Raw genomic sequence first — 19478 nt, 5'->3', positions numbered from 1 at the left:
GCTGAGCTGAATTTGTAGATTCCGCGCGTTTGTTCGCAAGAAATTGATAAAGCAGGCAATCGCGAAGTGTTTTCTGCCTTCGGAAACAGTCCGCGCACACGCCGGTCGCGCCTGCCAGCTCGGCACACTCAGCGGCTCGAACCGGCGCAGACCACGGTAGCAACCGCTTGTCGCTGCTCTTCTGAATCAATCTGATCGCTAAAAAGAAGTAGCTTATGCGAGAAAAGGGATGATAGTGTGGTGAAAAGTTGTGTTACGGATTGTCATTCGCAGTTACACAGATAGCGGTGATCAAATATCCGCCAGGATGCTAAGCCTACAGTTTCCAACACCCGAGCCGACCAGAGCAACGCACGCCGGTTGCGGGAGCTCTCATTGGCTGTGGCCTCACGACGATTGCAACGATGGCACGACTGCATCTGGCTTGCCAGACGCACGTCGTGAGCCTCCTCCGACCAGCGATCGACGCCAAAACGGGTCCTAACGATCAATCGTAACGATGAGTCGCATGCGAATCGCGTGTACCAGTCGTACATGTGTCCAGCGCTTTAACCTTCGTCAAGAACGTGCCGGATCCTGATTGGCTAAACACTCAAGAAAATTTGGGAAGTGATCACTTTATTGTAGCCACCACTGTGAAGGCCGGTCCTTCCAAATTAAAGGGTAACAAGATCAAAATAACAGAATGGGATTCTTTTCGTGATAGAGAACTTGGGTAGCGAAATTGATGACATCGAGTCTTGGGCCAAAAATATACACAAATGCGTAGAAAAAGCTACTAAAACCATCCCCGAGGAAGCCGCACTGAAAGTGGCTGACAGCAGGCTCCTGCACATGTGGGAAGCCAAGAATGGCCTGCAGAGACGGCTTAGTAAGCAGAAACATAATCGTAGCCTGCGCAGAAGAATAGCAGTTTTAAACAAAGAAATTGAGGACTACGCGAATCAGCTCACCCGCCAGAACTGGCACAGTATGTGCGACGGCATGGAACATCAGATGGGGCTCACTAAAACTTGGCATATACTCAGATACTTAATCGATCCCGAAAATAGTAGAACTACCCAGAAACACAACCTGAGTAAGATTGTTCACACTTACCAGGGAACGGAGCAAGACTTGCTCAAAGAAATTAAAGATAGATACATTGGATCTACTCAAAAGAAGGGGCTAAAACTGTACACCGGTAAAGAAAACGCAGACCTTGACCGACCCGTTACGATATCCGAGATTCGGGCAGCTTTGGACAATCTCCGGACAAGGTCCACCCCTGGCCCCGACGGTATATCGAACAAAATTTTACGAAACCTAGACGACGAATCTATAGAAGCCTTGACGAAGTACATTAATGTATGCTGGGAAAGGGGTAGCATCCCGCGACAATGGAAGACTGGCCAAGTGGTCATGATTCCAAAGCCTGGAAAGAAATTACAATTGGAAAACTTGAGACCCCTCTCACTGACGTCGTGCGTGGGCAAGCTGATGGAGCACGTCATCCTCAATAGACTGAACGCCTACATGGAGGACAGAGGGCTCTTCCCTCACACCATGATAGGTTTTAGACTCAAATTGTCTACGCAGGACGTAATGCTACGCCTCAAACATCAGATCCTAGATGGAGACGAGAGCTCGTCCTTAGACACTAAAGCAATTTTGGGATTGGACTTAACATATGCCTTCGATAGCATCGCTCACGAGGCTGTCCTAGAAAACTTACAAGAACTGGAAGTGGGTCGTAGAACTTACGATTACATAAAAGACTTTCTCTCCGACCGGAAAGCTCATGTAACTATCGGAGGGGTCAGATCAGAGGACATAGAATTGGGTAGCCGGGGAACACCGCAAGGTTCCGTCCTGTCGCCATTTCTTTTTAATGTCGCTATGATTGGGCTTCCTGAAATACTAGATCGGATAGAAGGCTTGAATCACAGCCTCTACGCTGATGACATCACCCTCTGGGTCACCGGAGGTAGTGATGGTCGAATTCAGGATATTCTCCAGACAGCGATCGACGCAATCGAAACATACGTGAAGCCGAGAGGTCTAGCGTGCTCACCGCAAAAATCGGAGTTATTGCTTTACCAACCCACGATGAGAGGACGCAACCGTGCCTTGGAAGTCCCAAAAATCGAGCTCTTCGCTGATGGTAATCTCATTCCAGTTGTGACTAGTATCAGGATTCTCGGCTTGAGAATTCAGGCCAATGGTCAAAATACTGAAACCGTTAAATTTTTAGAAAAAAGCGTCCATCAAACCTCCAGACTGATTTCCAGGATAGCAAGCAGACATCATGGAATGAAGGAGGGAAATTTGATCAGGCTAGTACAAGCGTTCGTCCTGAGTCGTATAGCGTACGTAACACCTTTCTTGAGACTAAGGGCGGGCGAAAAGACCAAAATTAATACCATGATCAGGAAATCATACAAACAAGCTCTCGGGATACCAGTTACCACGTCCAACGAACGTTTCGAGGCGTTAGGAATTCATAATACATTAGAGGAACTAATAGAGGCGCAGAGAGTTGCCCAGCTAGAGAGGCTCACAAAGACCTCGACGGGCCGTCATATTTTAATGAGTCTAGGCATTCGGTACGAATCTCAATTCGGCACCAAACGCGAGATTCCATGTGAAGTATGGGAATGCATACACGTCCCTCCTATACCGAGGAATATGCATCCCGAGCACAACAAAGAAAGAAGACGCGAAAGAGCGAAAGCCTTACAAAAGAGATTCAAAAACTCTGAGAACGTGGTCTACGTGGACGCCGCGGAATACGCAGCCCGCGATGCCATGACCGTGGTAGCTATCGATTGCAACGGCAATTCCGTAACTAGCGGCATGATACTGACGTCGTCGCCGGATGCGGCAGAAGAGGCGGCCATTGCGATGGCGATGGCCTCCACGAAAGCTAAATTTATTGTCAGCGACTCTAAAACTGCAATTAGGAATTTCACAAAGGGACGGATCTCGTCCGAGGCACTGAGAATTCTGGTCGGCTTCAAAGACCGGAGAAAGGTCCAAATTGTGTGGACGCCGGCACACTCTTCTCTTCCCGGTAACGAGAACGCTCACGACGCGGCTCGAGGTTTGGCTAACCGAGCCGATCACGTCGAGGAAACATTTGAGCACTTCTCGCGCGCTGGGATGGGGAGGGACCGCATGGTCTCGTACAGACACATAATCAATCATTACAGATTGGAACGGGTTCAGTAACCTCCCCCCCACTGTACTCTCGACAAATGGCAATCTGTAGCATGGCGCCTCTTGCAGACAAATACATTCCCCAATCCGGTCCTGTGCAGCCATTGTTACCCGGGGCTCTACACGAGCGAATGTAAGCTATGTACGGGCAGGGCAGACCTGCGCCATATTATTTGGGAATGTCGCCAGAAAAAGAATTCGTTAGGTGCTTTGCTATTAATTAAGACCGAGGAGCAGTGGGAGACCGTTCTGCGCAGCTCCGATCCGGATGTACAGATCCGGGTTGTCCAAATGGCCGAAGACGCCGCCGGAGCCCAAGGGCTTCTGGCCGCCGTCTGAGGGGTGAAGAGGCTCGGCCTCCTTTGCATCAAAACCATGTAGGACAAATATATGTTGTTTCTCTCTCGCGCGCGCGCTTCTCCGGCGGCCTGCATGGCGCTCCGCCGGGCTATTCGCCAGCGTTGCGCTAGTAGCGTGGATGCTCCGCTGCGCGGACCTGGAAAATGCACATTGTGGGCGCGCTTCGTGCTTTCTTCTCGCCGTATGTGAATATAAAAGCGCAGAAAAGAGTGGTATGCTGTAGTTCGGTTCCTCAACGTTCCATGTGTTGCATGAAAGCGGCAGTAAGTTTTCATTACTACGCCAAAAAAGCAGTAGTAGTAGAAAACTTTATTATAAAGTCAGGCTAACTAGCTCTCAGAGGGTGGTGCCCTTAGTCCAGGGCCCCATTTGCTGCTGCGATCCGTCAGCTACCCATCGGGGCGGTTCGGTACAGGGCGTTTCAGTACGGTCTTTTCGGTACACGGACATTGCGGGGCACGGGTGTTTCGGTACAGGACATTCCGGTGCAGGGCGGTTCGGTACAGGTCGTTTCGGTACGAAATCGAATTCGAGTGAGCGTTTGAGGCAGCAAAGTTCGCGGGCGTTTTTAACATGAGAGTCGCAAGCACGCAAATCGAACCTGTTTATTATAGCGGTTGTTTCTCATATTGCTGCGTTATTTTAGGCCAGTAAAATTTGTGGCCATGCCAAAAAATGCCTATCTATTTGCTTTGCACAACAGTAGCCAGAAAACGTATAGCTCGTTCATTACTTCGTCTCTTTAGCGACAGTATCATCAGGTATTTTCTCTCGCTCATTTTATCAATACAGTTGAACACGGATATATCGAACACGGATATATCGAATTATTGTCTATATCGAACAGTGCAAACATCCCCTTGAAAATCCCATGCAAAAGTATAGGGATGTTGTGCGCGTGTATCGAACTCCTGATCACGGGCAAATTCGATATATCGAATTCCGCGCCGAAGGCTCCCCTGAAAGTTTGCGTCCTCTGATGGGGTGGAGTTGATGATAATGTTGACTCATCGCAGGCGCTGCCTGGCTTGGTGAGAAAGAGGTGGCGTCCGCGGCATTATGTCGCTTCGATGGCCTTCAACAGCTTGTTTTCACGCTAGCACGAGGGGCAGCTCCATCATAGCTAGAACGCGGATAGTGTTTGGGGCGAAAGGACATAAAGGAGCAAAAGAAATTGACCGGAGGAACTCTTTTTCTGTGACTGAGCTGTTTGTTGGCTCATGCAGGGGGACCGTTGCGGCGTTGTATGTTTGTTTTGTACAAGTCATTTATTTCGGAGCAACGAAGGCGGGAATTCGTCGGGTGCAGGCTGCTGAAAAGATCTTGGTTGAAAAGGCGTTCGGAATTCCTCGCAGTAGTTTTGAGGGCGATGCACTCATCAACGTCGACGTAAAGGCGAATGCAGCACAACCCGCCCCGGCTATTCCGGAGCGTGTCGGGTGCAAAGCGACTTCGTTGCACGCCTCTAGATGGGGGAGGTGTTCGGTTCGGATATTGAAGATAACGGCACGCAGTGCCTGACAACGTTCCCAACCGCCTACTGCAGCCGAGGTTACGTCAGCGTTATTCGCCTCTGTTGTGGCACAGTGTACAGCGTTGATTTTCTCATTTGTGTGTGTTTGTAACCTTGAAGACAATTTCGCGAACTCTACGACGCAGAAGAAAAAACAAGCGAAGTTCAAAGACATTTCAATGATAATTAAAGTGCGGTGGTCATCATGCTGCGGTTCGAATTTTCCGTGCTTTGACGGTCAAAGCGGTAAATTACCGTTTACCACGACTTCAGAAAACTGTCAGTGATGTGCGGAGTTGTCAGATAATCTTCAGATAGGCCTATTTTATATATCGAATTATCGATATATCGAATTCTTTCACGATCCCCTTGGAGTTCGATATATCCTTTTTCGACTGTAATCATCTACAGTAACTATTTTTTGCACTTTCCAGGAACTACAATAACAGCATGCATGACCACCGCAGGGCCAATGGAACCTGTGTCTTTCCAACGTAATGACGAAGAAGATTTTATAATATTTTGGCATTCCGTATTTGTGGGCGTTGCTTTCTCCTGATAACGCAATGCACATACGGTACCGAGTCACTATCAATTCATTACCGAAGGCACCGTTTGTACATTGTCGCACGCTTCCGTCCCGGCTTTATCGTCGTTAGCAGTTACTATGCTGGGTTTACTGTTTTAGTGAATTCGAAGTTGAAAAGGCTCTTGTATAATATTCAAAGCTATCTGCAATGTTTTCTGCAACCATGTGCATAGATATATTTTTTGCAAGGATTGGTTGCTTGTGATTTTCAGACGGTTCTGCCCGAAATCATACTTGTCATAATTTGGTCGGGTTTTAGTCTTACCAGAGATACATGGCACCTGCAGCTCCCCACCATCAGTATTTTTTAAAGACAATAGTCTTTCTTGGGCTCATTAAGCACTCCATGCACGCTCCTTCCCTACTTCCCGTGCGTCGAGAGGAATTCGGGAAGACAGGTGGCTGACCCCCAGGGCGAACGTCCATCGGGACTCAGCAGCCCCTTCGGTCCAAAATCTCGGTCCAAAATAAAAAATTAACGGGTTTTAAGAAGTTTTCAGTGTGCGAACATATCAGTTTGTTTTTGTATTGATTTGCCTCTGAACAGGTTCTTTAGGATCTATTTTTTAAAAGACGGCCACTGTGCTCTTATTTGTGATTATTTAACGCCTACTTTCGAATCCGCATACTTTGTCAAAAAAGCGCGCAAGGCTCGGATACAGGCCAGTCAGATAGGTTAGGATAGTTCAGATAGGTTCGATAAACTGTCCCAGTTTATCGAGCGCCGTTTTATAAAAAAAAATGCCCGTGTTATCGAACGCCGTTTTATCAAATGCCGTTTTATCGAACCACCTACGTCCGTTTTATCGAAAGTGTGGTTTTCGGCTTTCATTAAAATTTTCGGGGTTTATTTTGTTTAACTCGCCATCGCATTAACCTAAGCTGGAGTTAGCTTCATCCTATATTATCTTTGCCGTGCATTACATACAAAAACCTGTGCCTGTATATGTTAACGCGTCTTTCCCGTGTTTTCTATCACCTTTGTTTTATTACATTTTTTTATTTCTGCGGCTTCAATAATTGCAATCAAGCATGTATGTCCCCCTTGTTTGTATTATAGAATTTGCCACTATAGTAGCAAGCCTAACCCAGTGCGCAATATTCCTTAGATGTGTATCGGTGTATTTAGGTTGGTGTTGCCAAATATATGGTTTATCATTATGTGATCCAAAGTCATTTTTTCTTCAATTTTTCTAGTCGCGTGGTTTGCATGGGACTCCTACTAGGACCATGTGGTCACATTGCTTGCATCTGGAAAAATATCGTGCCAAGAACTTCAGAAAAATTAGTGCTATATGAATGAACAGTGGAGGGCTTCAGGCAGTGAAAGTGAGGCCCCAACAGAGGTGGTGGAGTCTAGGAGAACCCGTCACTAGTGACTTGTCACAGCCAACTTGTCATGGGTCGGGTCTAGGAGAACTTGTCAAAAGTGAACTCGTCGCAGCCAACTCGTCATAGGTGAATTTGTCACATAGGGCAAGTCGTCATAGGCCATCTCGCACTAGGGAAACTCGTAACCTAGGGCAACTGGACACTCGGCCAACTCGTCACAATTTACGTTTTTCGTCTATCATGTTCAAATGAAAGAGTACAGAAGCTTGTATATTTCTCATCTTATGCGTAAACATTCTTACACTCCTCCTTCGATTCACCACCCTTAATGTTTCCTTTGTCGCCTTCGAGGAACGCGCCAGCCAGATAGCGTATCTTTTTTTTTGGGCAGCTAATTACGTATGCCTTTTATATTAGATTTCGTTTGCCCGTTCTTTTTTTTTCTAATACATTTTTAAAATTTTTGGTAAATAAGTGACGGCGTTGTATTGGGATTGCGATTTCGTTCTGTGTTTACGCTTTTTAGTATTTTGATCTTTTGTTTTCATGCCTGCTGACAAACGATGATTGTCAAGCTGGGTAACTTTCATTTTGTTAGTCTTCATATCACCTGAAAGTCAAGGCTGGACTTAAAAGTTGACCCCCCCCCCCCCACACACACACACACACTTACACAAAAAAGTGTGACGAATATTTTTTAGAAGGAGAAGAGAAGCAAAAAAAAAAAAAAGAAACCGGAAGCTGTGCTGAAACCAAAAAGCCAATTTCAACCAACACCTTCAAACAAACAAGAGGCCAACATTTTGCCCTATTTATAGATATATACACAAGCAGGCAAAAAGCTTCAAAATATAACGCAAAAAAAAGAAAAGAAAAGAAAACGCAAAAGAAAGAAAAGTCGACCCCCCCCCCCCCCCCCTCCACAGACCCCCCCTCCACCCACCATTCGATTCACCATTACGTTTCCCTGGTGGCCTTGGAGGAGCACGCCAGACCAGACAGCGCATTTTGTCGGTTTTTTGGGTGCTTTGTTCAGCTAATCGCACGGGCCATATCAAATTTTGTTTGCTCGTTCTCAATGTTTGCAATTTTACATTTTAATTTCTAGGTAATCGGGTGACGGCGCTGTATTGAGCAGACCTTCACGATTTCGCTATTCTGGTATTTATTATTTTTAGCTTACTGTTTTTATGCCTCATAATAAAACGGTAAAAGAGTATCAGCTAAAAACCCCAGACATGCTGGGGGGCAACGGGGAGGGGGGGGGGAGATGAAAACTAACCAACCTGCAGTATGGTCACTAGTTTTGTAACTAACTTTTTTCTCGTCAGTTCTAAGCAAGGCATCGAGAACAGTAAGACAAGGCTTGGCAACCTCTTAGCAACTGAACTCAGTCCCCATTAAGAATTAGGAATGCAGAAATCGGGAAAGACTTTTGCTAGCGTTCCAGATAGGGTTTTGACATTGGACTCACGAGCGCCAAGAAGTGCCTTACTTATGTACAACATACGCGGCGAAATAATTAGATTGGGTGTCGACACGGAAGCGGTGTATACAAGAAAGTACGAAGCATATCGAGGCATTCTTGTCTACACGCCACAATGCTGTAAAATGTTCCGGATCAGAGGAGAGACTATATAGACACAAGGAGATTCGTTATGGCAGTACCATCTGCGCAATGAACAGAACGAAAAAATTGTGGAGGCAAATTTCGCGCATCACAGAAACAATGGAAATCGATAAAACGTCCGTCGATAAAACGGCGTTCGATATAACGGCGTTCGATAAACTGACCGGACCCCCTTGAATTAATTGAATAATCAATTCAAACAACATTTATGCGAAAAGTAAACTAAGAAAAAAGATCCGAGAAACTATCCTTAACAAATATTTATAGGAGAACTCGCTTGAAAAGTATGCGGATTCATAAGCAGGCGTTAAATAATTCCAAGTAAGAGCACAGATGCCGTCTTTAAAAAAATAGACCCTAAAGATCTGCCCAAAGACAAATCAAAACAAAAACAAACGATATGTTCGTGCACTGAAAACTCCTTAGAACCCGTAAAGTTTTTATTCTGAGCCGAGATTTTGGACCGAAGGGTCTGCGGAGTCAGGATGGCCGTTCGCCCTGGGAGTCAGCGGGTCTAGGCCCACTCGTCACAAGTCCACTCGTCATAGGCCAACTAGTCACAGGTAAGCCGGTCAGGCGTGCCAACTCGTCATAGGGCGTCTCGCACGAGGAATTCTCGGGTTGCCCGAAAATTCGTCACACGGAAAACTCGCATTACGAGCTTTTTTTGGAACGTCAAAGTGATGTTACCGCCTGCTATGCGTCGCCTTTTAAAGAAAGGTATAGGCGAGTGCAGGGACGTAGCCAGAGGGGGTATTTGGAGGTTCGAACGTAATCCGAAATTTTTTCCAGGCAGCACGGAGCCAGACTTAGTGCATATTTCGGCAGATCTTCTCGCTTTTAATAACACCCACCCCCCCGTCGAAAAAAGTTTTGGCTACGGCCCTGGGCGAATGTGCTTGAGTTTTCTGCTGAAGTTAGGTTAATATACCATCACACCTCATTAATTATGTTATAATTATAATTGGATTCAAACTTATATCACATGACGCGCTTTTATACCCTGATGCTTTTTTCAGGGGGGGAGCGGGGGGGGGGGGCACGTGATGTGACCGTATACCATTCTTCATGACCCTTTAGAGCCAGAGCTTTGTTTTCAATGTCGCAGAGCAGTGAAGTCCAAGCGACAAAAAGAAAGGAATACAAACGACAAAAAACAAGATATTTTCTGTGCCCAAATTTACATGGCGAAATCGCTCTGCTATCAGACCTGCTTTAAAACCATAAGGGCGGGGCGCGCTGCTTGCTCCCCACTCCCAGAACAGCGCTTCAGCTGCGTTTAAAACATATGTGCAGGTAACACCACGACGTGGTCACACAAACCTCTCCACCACGCTGCCTTAGAGTACCATTTTCCATACCAGCTAAGTACTTAACCTCAAAGCCCCTGTATGCTCAGCCCTTCAAAGCAGTCCAGGTCACGCTGACTAATTCTTCACCCCTTCTCCCTCTTTAAAGAAAAAAAAAAAAAAAAAGCAGCGCTTCAGGGCGTTATAAACGCGTGCAGGTGGCACAGGTCCCAACCAGCCTCAGCTCCGCTTTCGTCGCTAATTTCCCGTCAGTGCATGCTTCAAGGCTTTCGTTCACGTGGTGGGGGTGCAACGAAATCCGTGTGACGAAAAGGCACCTTGTCCGAGAATTCCTATCTCGAGATGGCATTGTATTAAAATGCCGGTGTGACGAGTTGGCCTGTGAGGAGTTCTCCGGTGAAGCGGGATTCACACGACGGAGAAACCCTCTCTTTTTGGCCCGCGGCACCCGCTCACGTGACCGGTTTTAGGCTCCGCCCCTCGGTCGGGATAGCCCGCGGTGGCTCCGCGAAAGAAAATTCCTCCGCATGTTTTCGCTTGACGGCGCTGGCCCTCGGCGGGGAATGGAACCTGTTCCTCGGCGCTGTCGTCTGCTAGTCACTCCGTGTAGCTCCGCACGTGTGGATGCGCCGCCAGGCCGGCTAATCCCGTCACGTGCTGTTGACGTCACATATCCGTCCGCCTCCGTGAGAGGGTTTCTCCGTCGTGTGAATCCCGCTTGACGAGCGGGCTTGTGACGAGTGGGCTTGTTCCCGGAGTCAGCCACCTACCTGTCTTCCCCGAATTCCTCTCGACGCACGGGAAGTAGGGAAGGAGCGTGCAAGGCGCCTGCTTTCGCGGAAGCTCGCCTGCAACGCTCGACCTTGTATCGGGCCCCCGCACGGGAAGTAGGGAAGGAGCGTGCAAGGCGCCTGCTTTCGCGGAAGCTCGCCTACAACGCTCGGCCTTGTATCGGGCCCCCGCACGGGAAGTAGGGAAGGAGCGTGCAAGGCGCCTGCTTTCGCGGAAGCTCGCCTGCAACGCTCGGCCTTGTATCGGGCCCCCGCTGCCATTCGTGGCGTTAATTACGCGCTGCAGCTTGAGCTAGCCAAGGCAACCCATTCCGGGGGCCAAGGCACGGTTTTTTTCGCAGAATGCACCGAAGCGGAAGCGATCACGTTGGCGACGACGTGGATGGGAAACGCGAGGGTGTAGATGAAAAATCCTTCCCGGCGAGAGGGCGAATATTTGAGTATTTCTGTATTTTTGCGTATGGTGCGCTGCCCCATCGGCTTCGCCGAAGAGGGATTCGTTCCCTGGTAGTCAATCCCAATGTTTTCCCTCTTTTTTAAATTATTTTGTACGAATGTAAATAAGTGCGCATATCCTTTCTTGCTATACTTCGAACTTCGGTCTTCATGGCACTCATTTTACTTTGTGGACGGGAAGCCTCGTACCCGGAAGAGTGCAAAGAGACGCGCAAGGCGGAAAATCAACGAACAGCCACTCTGTTCAAAATTTTCAGCAACACTGAGAATAAAAGATTGGGGCTGTTCATTTGCATAATGAAATTTTAAATTGTTCAACAAAAGTAAATTTTGAAAAGCCCACACACAAATGTCGACCGTCAAAATCATAGGTGGGCAGTTTTTCTGTAGCTGTGGGGGGAGGGGGAGCGAAGGTTTAGAAAATGCCAGAAAGAGTCGCTGCTTGCAATGACTTGTGAAAATTTCGTGATTTACGGTTTAAGGGGGGCTTATGACCAGAGCGGACTGACAGATCCGCGGCCTTTACGGGCCCCGAAACGTTTGAAGTACCAGCGAATGTATGATGCGAGCTAATCAGGACATGTAGCCACAACACGTTAATCAACAACGCGTTTATAAAATGCTACCTATAAACGCATCGTTCAACCTCTGCTGAATCGAGGGACATGCAGGCAGGCAGACAAACTGACATAAAGACAGGCCAATTTTTCCGCGTTTAATGAGCCCAAGAAAGACCATCTTCTTTAAAAAAAATACTGATGGTGGGGAGCTGCAGGTGCCATTTATCTCTGATAGGAATAAAACCCGACCAAATTATGATAAGTATAATTTCCAGCAGAATCATCGGGAAATCGCAAGTGACCAGTCTTTGCAAGGAATGGGATACGGGCCGTTCGTCACATGGCGTTTCGTAATAGGCCGTTTGGTTACTTAGGATCATTCGTCATAGGTCGGTTCGTAATAGGCCGTTTGGTCACATAGGATCATTCGTCATAGGCCAGTTTGTAAAATCATAGGCCAGTTGGCAATGATAAAAATTATCGTTGTTAATTTACTTCCGTTCGAAGTTTTGCTTTATTTTAACATTCATGGGAACAACCCTAATACTTTATGTGTTACCGAAGCGCTTTGATTTCACGACACCCAACGCTGCAAGATGCTGCTGCAAGATGCTGCTGCCGCCAAACTGCCACGAACAAAAAAAAAGAGAAAACTATCCAGCTTAAGCTCGTCTGTATTGCCTTTTAATTATTTTATCAATCTCGTCTTCGTTGCATTCAGTGTCGGTTCTACTTAAGAACTAACCAACGATCGCACTTACAGTGGCGTTACTAAAGGTGAGGGGGGGGGGGGGGGAAGGGCTGAGCACCGCTGGCTACCAACCGCCTTGGTAGAGAGAGGGGGGTGTCACTTGTGCTTTTCCGATATGTACACTGGATGTTTAAAACCTGAAGACGACTGTCGCAACTCTCGTCCAACCAGCCTATTCAATTTCTTTCTTGTAATAGAAGAAAGCGAGGTATGTCCGGGACCGGGGTGCCCATAATATGCGCGACTTGAAGAGTTAATTGCCGACGGGGCGTTCGAAGGCGCAGAAAGAGCGATTCCTGGAGAAGGGCGCCGCAAAAGGGTGTAGCCTGCAAGCTTGTTTTCCTATGGGGGTGACAGGCGCCAGCAATACTGGTCATTGTGTCCTGAGCGGCTTCAAGTTCGGCTCACGGGTGGCTTTTTGTTGCGCATTCGGGAGGTTGTGTGAGCTCAATGTGAAGGTATAGCTTTATCTTGCATCAATGCGGTGACGCTTCGGAGGTCTGTAAGGTTTTCAGGGAAAACGGAAAGTAATACCAGTGAAAAAGAAATTTTCGGGAGATTGAAACCTAAAGACGAGGCTGTGGAGGGGTTGGGTGGTGGCTGGGACAAAGAATTACAACGAGATGAAAGTACGCGTGCATTTGTACGCACAACCCGTTCGAGCTTTATCAGCTGTTTCCAGAAAGGCCCGTTCTTCCTCCACGGCAATATCAAAAAAGCTAGCAACAACCGTGTTTGCAAGTTCATTTTAGCGTGACAGCGCAGAGTAGATAAAAGTTTTCATAAGATTGTCTTCATTTTGGGGGGCAACCGAATGTTTGTAAAGCTGCTTTTTTGGGATAGTGAAAGTGTGCCTTTCATTAAGAGAAAACTACATAAAAATGCATTCAGTATCGTAAACAGTCGCTATTTGTCTGAGCTTATTTGCGTGCTGCAGAAAGGAGCGAATATGAATTAACGCATTGCCGTCGATTAAAAAAAAAACATGTGCTAAAGAATTCAATCACTTGGCTGCATAACAGGTGTTCTCTGAACAAGGTAGTAAACTAAAATATACAAATGTTCAATTTCTAGCAAAAACACGGCATCAATGTAAAGATGCAATCACTGCGCTAGATTATGGTTCATCACTCACTTATGCGGAAATAAAAATATAACGTCTGTTTCAAACAAGCAATCACCGATGATTCCGTGGCCGAAATGTCCTAGACCCAGTTTCAGTTCCTGAAAGCTAACTTCGAACTTTTCTTTTGTGGCAACATCGCGACACCCGCCGCGGTGGCTCAGTGGCTAAGGCGTTGCGCTGCTGAGCACGAGGTCGCGGGTTCGATTCCCGGCCGCGGCGGCCGCTTTTCTGATGGAGGCGAAAAGCAAAAACGCCCGTGTGTACGAGATTTCGGCGCACGATAAAGATCCCCAGGTGGTCAAAATTAATCCGGAGCCCTCCACTACGGCGCGCCTCATCGCCTGCGTTGCGTCGGCGCGTTAAACCCCACAATCAATCAAATCAATCAATGGCAACATCGCGAAAGCCTGCCCATGCGTTTTGTGGTGGCATTATTTAAAGCTGTGACACCAGTCCCCCTTCTTTGTTTGGTGACAGGGGGTGAAGGCACTTGGTACAAGCCGCTGGAAGTAAAGACAGTGCCCGAAATGCGTCACGCAGGACCGGACTATCGGTGGAGAATCCATTATCTTTCAAGATTAGCGGCACTCAGTAAGTGGAAGGGCTGGCAACGACACGAGGAAAGAAAGGCGCCGATGAGACATATGGGCCAGGACTGATTGCCTTCTTTTGTCAGCTGAGCGTGTGTGATATGATCACATCTTTTGTTTCATCTTTGCCTGCTTGACCCTGGCGGCCTGTCGAAAGGCGAAGCGATCACATCGCGTTTGCGCAGATCAGAAAGACGCTCTTCTGGCCCCTTTTCTATGTCGGGGTGTGTTACGCATGTGCCGCCGACCGCGTGTGTTTGCCCATTTCGGGCGTCGTATCTTTTTACACTTCTCATGTCTGCGTTCGCCAGACTGGACTGAAACAATGCTTGATTTGCAAATGCAGTTTCCGTGGGAGGCAGTCGAATCCTTCACCAAGCGCACAGGAACCAATTCACTATTTTTCGCACTCTTGGCACGAGCGGGAGATTAGTAGCATAGCACAGCAGCATTCCGCGTCCTCGAACATGTCTGGCGTGGGATTGGGGTTAACACTGTCGTTTTTCATGGTGGCGTAGCCAGTTGTGTGCACTACGCCTGCCTTTTCTCGTTTATTCTGTGCAGTTCTCACTTTCTTTGTTCAGGCGTCGCTGCCCGGCGCAATGGACCTTTTTCCAGTACCGATCCTCCTAGCGGCCGCCACGCCGAACTAAAATTGGCAGCAATGCACGCCCACAAAACGTCGAGCTTTCGTAGAACTCGTCCACAAAAAATATCCTGGTACTGTAGCCCCTTCCGCACCAACCGGTCACCCGTGCCTTTCACGTGAATGTCACCGTAGCAGGCGTCGTTCCCGTGACTAATTCGCAGTAGTTGAAGCGCCCCTTTTTCTTTACTTTTTTTCATTTTTGTTACTCCCCCACTGGCTTGTATGTGCTTCCAGTGTCAGCCTCAAATGTATTTGCCCCTTTCCCTAGAAAGCCCTTTTTGTGTGCACTTACGAACCCACTTCGAGCTGTTGAAAGAGAAAAAATAAAAACGCGCAGCTCTGGACAGCATAGCCTCTCCCCAAACAGAAAGCTGGGGGGGGGCGCCCTTTTGTTTATTTTGCCGGAGGCTACTGCCAAGAATGGCGGACCAGCAGCCCGCGCATGCGCAGATCGCTACTGGAAAAAGGTCCATTGTTAAAAGGTGTCTTCGATTGGGAGACTTGCTGCACTCATTCAGGTAGTGCAGCTCTCGCCTCTTCGTTTTTCAAGTGCAGCGCGCGGCGCCTGCAGTGCAGGATGAGTTCACGGCTTTTCCTAGACTTCCCATGGAGGAGGTGCAGCAGCAGACGACGCCAGTGCAGGACCGGTTCTGCAAAAGGCGGCGGCTGCGCTGAGCTGGCGCGCAGAAAGTGCAGGCTAAATCGAAGAGGCCTAAAGAATAAAACTCTGTTTTTCTTGAAATTTTCCTAACCTTCGACCAACCTCCCGGCGCCCCACAATCGCGAAGCTTCGCGCAAAACGAACCCAACCAAAGCCCCCTTGACTTTGACCCAACCCATTATTTTCTTTTATTTTTCCCTTTCGGTGAGGGTGGCGGGTGCGGCGACAGGCGTGAAGCTTGCACGTGCCGGCACGCGAATTCCCGACATGCAGTGACAAGCAAAGCAGTGTGTCCGTGAATGGGGAGGGGGGAGCAGCGGCTACCGGGAAAAGACAGCTTTGAAAGGCGAAGGCATGCGCTTAATCTGACGGACTGACCCCGCCGGAGGCGATTCCAGTGTTCGCCAGCGGGGCAAAGTCGGGAGGTGGACCCGAAAAGGGGGCGCTGTGGTCGCCACTCTTTAGCTGGGCGCAAACGGATTGGCGAGAGCTCATTCGGTGGCAAGACGGTCGTAGGTGCGAGTAGTGGTCCCCTCCGCTGCCGTCCACTGAAACGTAAGTGCACGAACTCTTTTTTTTCCCAACCCTAGTCGTGGTTACTCGGACCGCCGCCGACTAGTACCTTTCCAGGGTATTGCTCGCGGAAACTTTAATTTTATAGATCATTGCGTATCATGCCGGATCGTCTTAGGCAGTTGTGCTTTTTGCATGCGGAGTAATTTTTTGCTGGGGACTGTCTTGTTGTGGTCATCAATGCGCCATCATTGGGGAACAGAATAACGCAATACCAGTTGTAGCAAGCATAACCCGTCCGTATCTGCGTAGCCATTCCGCCTTGAGAAGTTTGTTTTAAGTACAAGCGGTCGCCTATATAACATTACGCTAATCCGATGTTCTTTTGAGTTCATTTTGATGAAACAAATTGGTTCACAGCTCGTCAGGCACCACGAAAATTAACGTCAGGAGCACACGATTTCTCTTCTAGCTATGTCGGAGGCATTGTGTTGATAGTCTTCCTGTAGATACCTCCAGATTCAGAAGCTGCGTAATCTGTACCTAATCGCTGTGACCGTCGAAAGTCGCCGCGAAATTCGACGGCGGCCAGCTGATAAGAAAATTTGAAATGAACGTCGGATCCTTGGAAAAACTTTTACATCCGCCGTTGTGCAAGTGGAAGCACCTCTGTACGCCAGCCTTTATGAAGTGTCGTGGTTAGCCGCGGATTACCTGAGAGCAGTGTAGCCTCCAGAGTGGAGCACGTAAATTGTGAAATGAATAAGTTTTCAGTTATTTTGAAGTGCTTAGTTATAGGATTCGAATTTCGAAAAATCTCCATCTGTTATTTCGCAAACGCTTTCTTCGAAGGAAGTTCAAATCCTGCAGGTAATGAACCGGACAAGTTAGTTCGTTACGGTTACTACGTGTTTTGTCAAAATAAGCTGCATGTGGTTTGCGAGCAGTGCGACCATACTTTACAAATAATTCGCATCTTGCTTAGCTGCCGCATTGGCGTCGCAGCGCGTGTCCGTGACTTGTTTATTGTTTATTTGCGCTAATAACCATGTTTTAGGCCCAGCCAGCACACCCAGTCACAAGTTATTTTCAAGCGGGAACCGGCCCACTCGTCGCAGCCAACTCGTCCTAGGGAAACTGGTCAAAGAGGGCATCTCGTTCTAGGTGATCCCGTACTAGGAAAAGTGGTAGCACTGACCTTCTCGTGCTAGGAAAAGTCGTCTCGCCGTTCCATTTTTGGCCGATGTCGAAGAAATGGGGAGAGGAGTTTAGTGGCTTCTAATCTTATAATTACTCCCAGGTTGACCTCTTCAGAGTTCGGGCGGTACTCTGCTTTTGTTAGTTTGCAGGTGGTGGTTGAAATGGTTTTTTCTATTTTAACACATGTTCCTCTGTCCCTTTCTTGTTGCAAAAAAAATCACATTTTTTTACTGGGTAAGGGGTTTCTTTTCAGGTTTATTTTTTTTCTTCTCCTTCCAAAAAATATTCGTCACACTTTTTCTGTGGAGGGGGTCGACTTTTTCTTTCTTTTGCGTTTCCTTTTCTTCTCTTTTTTTCTTTTTGCGTTATCTTTTGGAGCTTTTTGCCTGTTTGAGTATATATCTATAAATAGGGCAAAATGTTGGCCTCTTGTTTGTTTGCAGGTGGTGGTTGAAATCGGCTTTTCGGTTTCAGCACAACTTCCGGTTTCTTTTTTTGCTTTTCTTCTCCTCCTAAAAAATATTCGTCACACTTTTTTGTGTGAGCGTGTGTGTGTGGGGGGGGTTAACATTAAGTCCAGCCTTGACTTTCGCTCCCATATATAGGTGATATGTTGGCTAACAAAACGAAAGTTACCCAGCTTGACAATCATCGTTTGTCAGCAGGCATGAAAACAAAAGATCAAAACACTAAAAAGCGAAAACACAAAACGAAATCGCAAATCCCAAACAGCGCCGTCATTTATTTAGCAAAAATAAAATAAACGTTTCCGAAAAAACAGAACGGGCAAACTAAATCCAATATAAAAGACTCACGTAATTAGCTGCACAAAGAAAAAAAAATAAGACACGCTGTCTGGCTGGCGCGTTCCTCGAAGGCGACAAAGGAAACATTAAGGGTGGTGAATTGAAGGAGGAGTGTACGAATGTTTACGCATAAGATGAGAATTATACAAGCTTCTGTACGCTTTCATTTGAACATGATAGACGAAAAAAGTAAATTGTGACGGGTTGGCCGAGTGTCCAGTTGCCCTAGGTTACGAGTTTCCCTAGTGCGAGATGGCCTATGACGACTTGCCCTATGTGACGAATTCACCTATGACGAGTTGGCTGCAACGAGTTCTCCTAGACCCTTTTCAAGCGACGTAGATATCCGCTGCGATGAGCGCTCAGCCCGAAACGCATGCTTGCTTGTCCAAAAATCGCGACGACCCTGCGTCGCCATTTCGAGGCCGGTATGACCGGCTGCAGCAACCATTTTTTTTTCTTGTATGCCCTTCTCGACGGATGAGGGCGTCTCAAGTCTTTACGCCTTTCGTCTCTAATGGGCGCAGGGGGGAAACACAATGGGGAGTCGGCGGCGCCCGCGCTTCTTGTCCTTGAAAGGTCGTCGACCCTGAGAGATTCTCCCCGCGGGAGTTTCTGCCGCGCTCCTTGCAGCTTTCCGAAGTTTCGAATATAGGATCATGCTTTCGCCAGCTATTTTTTTAACGGTTGGTCCATCGAAAAGCTCAGACATACAAGATCTAGACACATGGCGCGCGCGTGAAAATCTTGAAAAGGGACTGTTCTAGACAATGCACTTGCAGCACAATCTGCGGATAGCCACCGGCGTGACCAGTGAGATTAGGTGACGGTGCTGCGGCAGCTTGGCATGCGAAAGCTATTGCCGATGCTTCCTTGTTTTGGAAGGAGATATTCGACACCAACCGGAAAAGGAAAAAAATGGTCCCATGTCGACGCTTTTCACTTCAAATTACACAGATCTGAATGTTTTCATGGTTTTGATTTTCACACTTCGCGTTTTAGCTAAAGGGTTGAGGAATAGAATGATTGCTTTTAATATTCTTATAAGGGACAAGAAATTAAGGCATCTGGAGGCTAAAATCTAATAAAGCAAATTGGGTAGACGGACGGACGGTTTGATGGATGGACGGATGGTAGGGATAAACACCAATTAAAAAATTTAATCAAATTGATTGGCTGGCAATGTCGATTAATTAATTCGTTTGTCAATATGGGAGGATTACGAAAAAAAAATACCAGATTGAGTTCCAAGTCTCCTTTTGTGCTATCAGGTCATCAACACGGAGGCGTGGAAATCATGTACATTCCACCATTTTAAGGCAACACTCTGCTTGCATGTGTGAGTTTTTTTTAAATTTTTGTATGCATGCTTCTTATATTTTTACCACAATTTATTGCTACCTACGCTATTCTATGACAAACAATTGTGGTACCTCCGCTGAT

General features: G+C 47.4%; 1 protein-coding gene across 1 annotated transcript in view; it reads left to right on the top strand.

The window, feature by feature from the left end:
* The first annotated feature begins 15822 nt into the window (after window positions 1–15822).
* LOC144172735 (uncharacterized) overlaps window positions 15823–19478 on the top strand; it is a 32321-nt gene continuing 28665 nt past the window's right edge. Inside the window, exon 1 of the mRNA XM_077701348.1 lies at window positions 15823–16071. The gene's annotated coding sequence lies outside the window, so the exon portion shown is untranslated. The remainder of the gene's footprint in view (window positions 16072–19478) is intronic.

This window comes from Haemaphysalis longicornis, unplaced genomic scaffold (assembly GCF_048455015.1).
Source record: "Haemaphysalis longicornis isolate Haplotype H1 unplaced genomic scaffold, Haemaphysalis longicornis Haplotype H1 scaffold_256, whole genome shotgun sequence".
NCBI classification, from domain to species: domain Eukaryota; kingdom Metazoa; phylum Arthropoda; class Arachnida; order Ixodida; family Ixodidae; genus Haemaphysalis; species Haemaphysalis longicornis.
The sequence above is the reverse complement of the archived record's forward strand: the minus strand, read 5'-3'. Positions and strand labels throughout refer to the sequence as shown.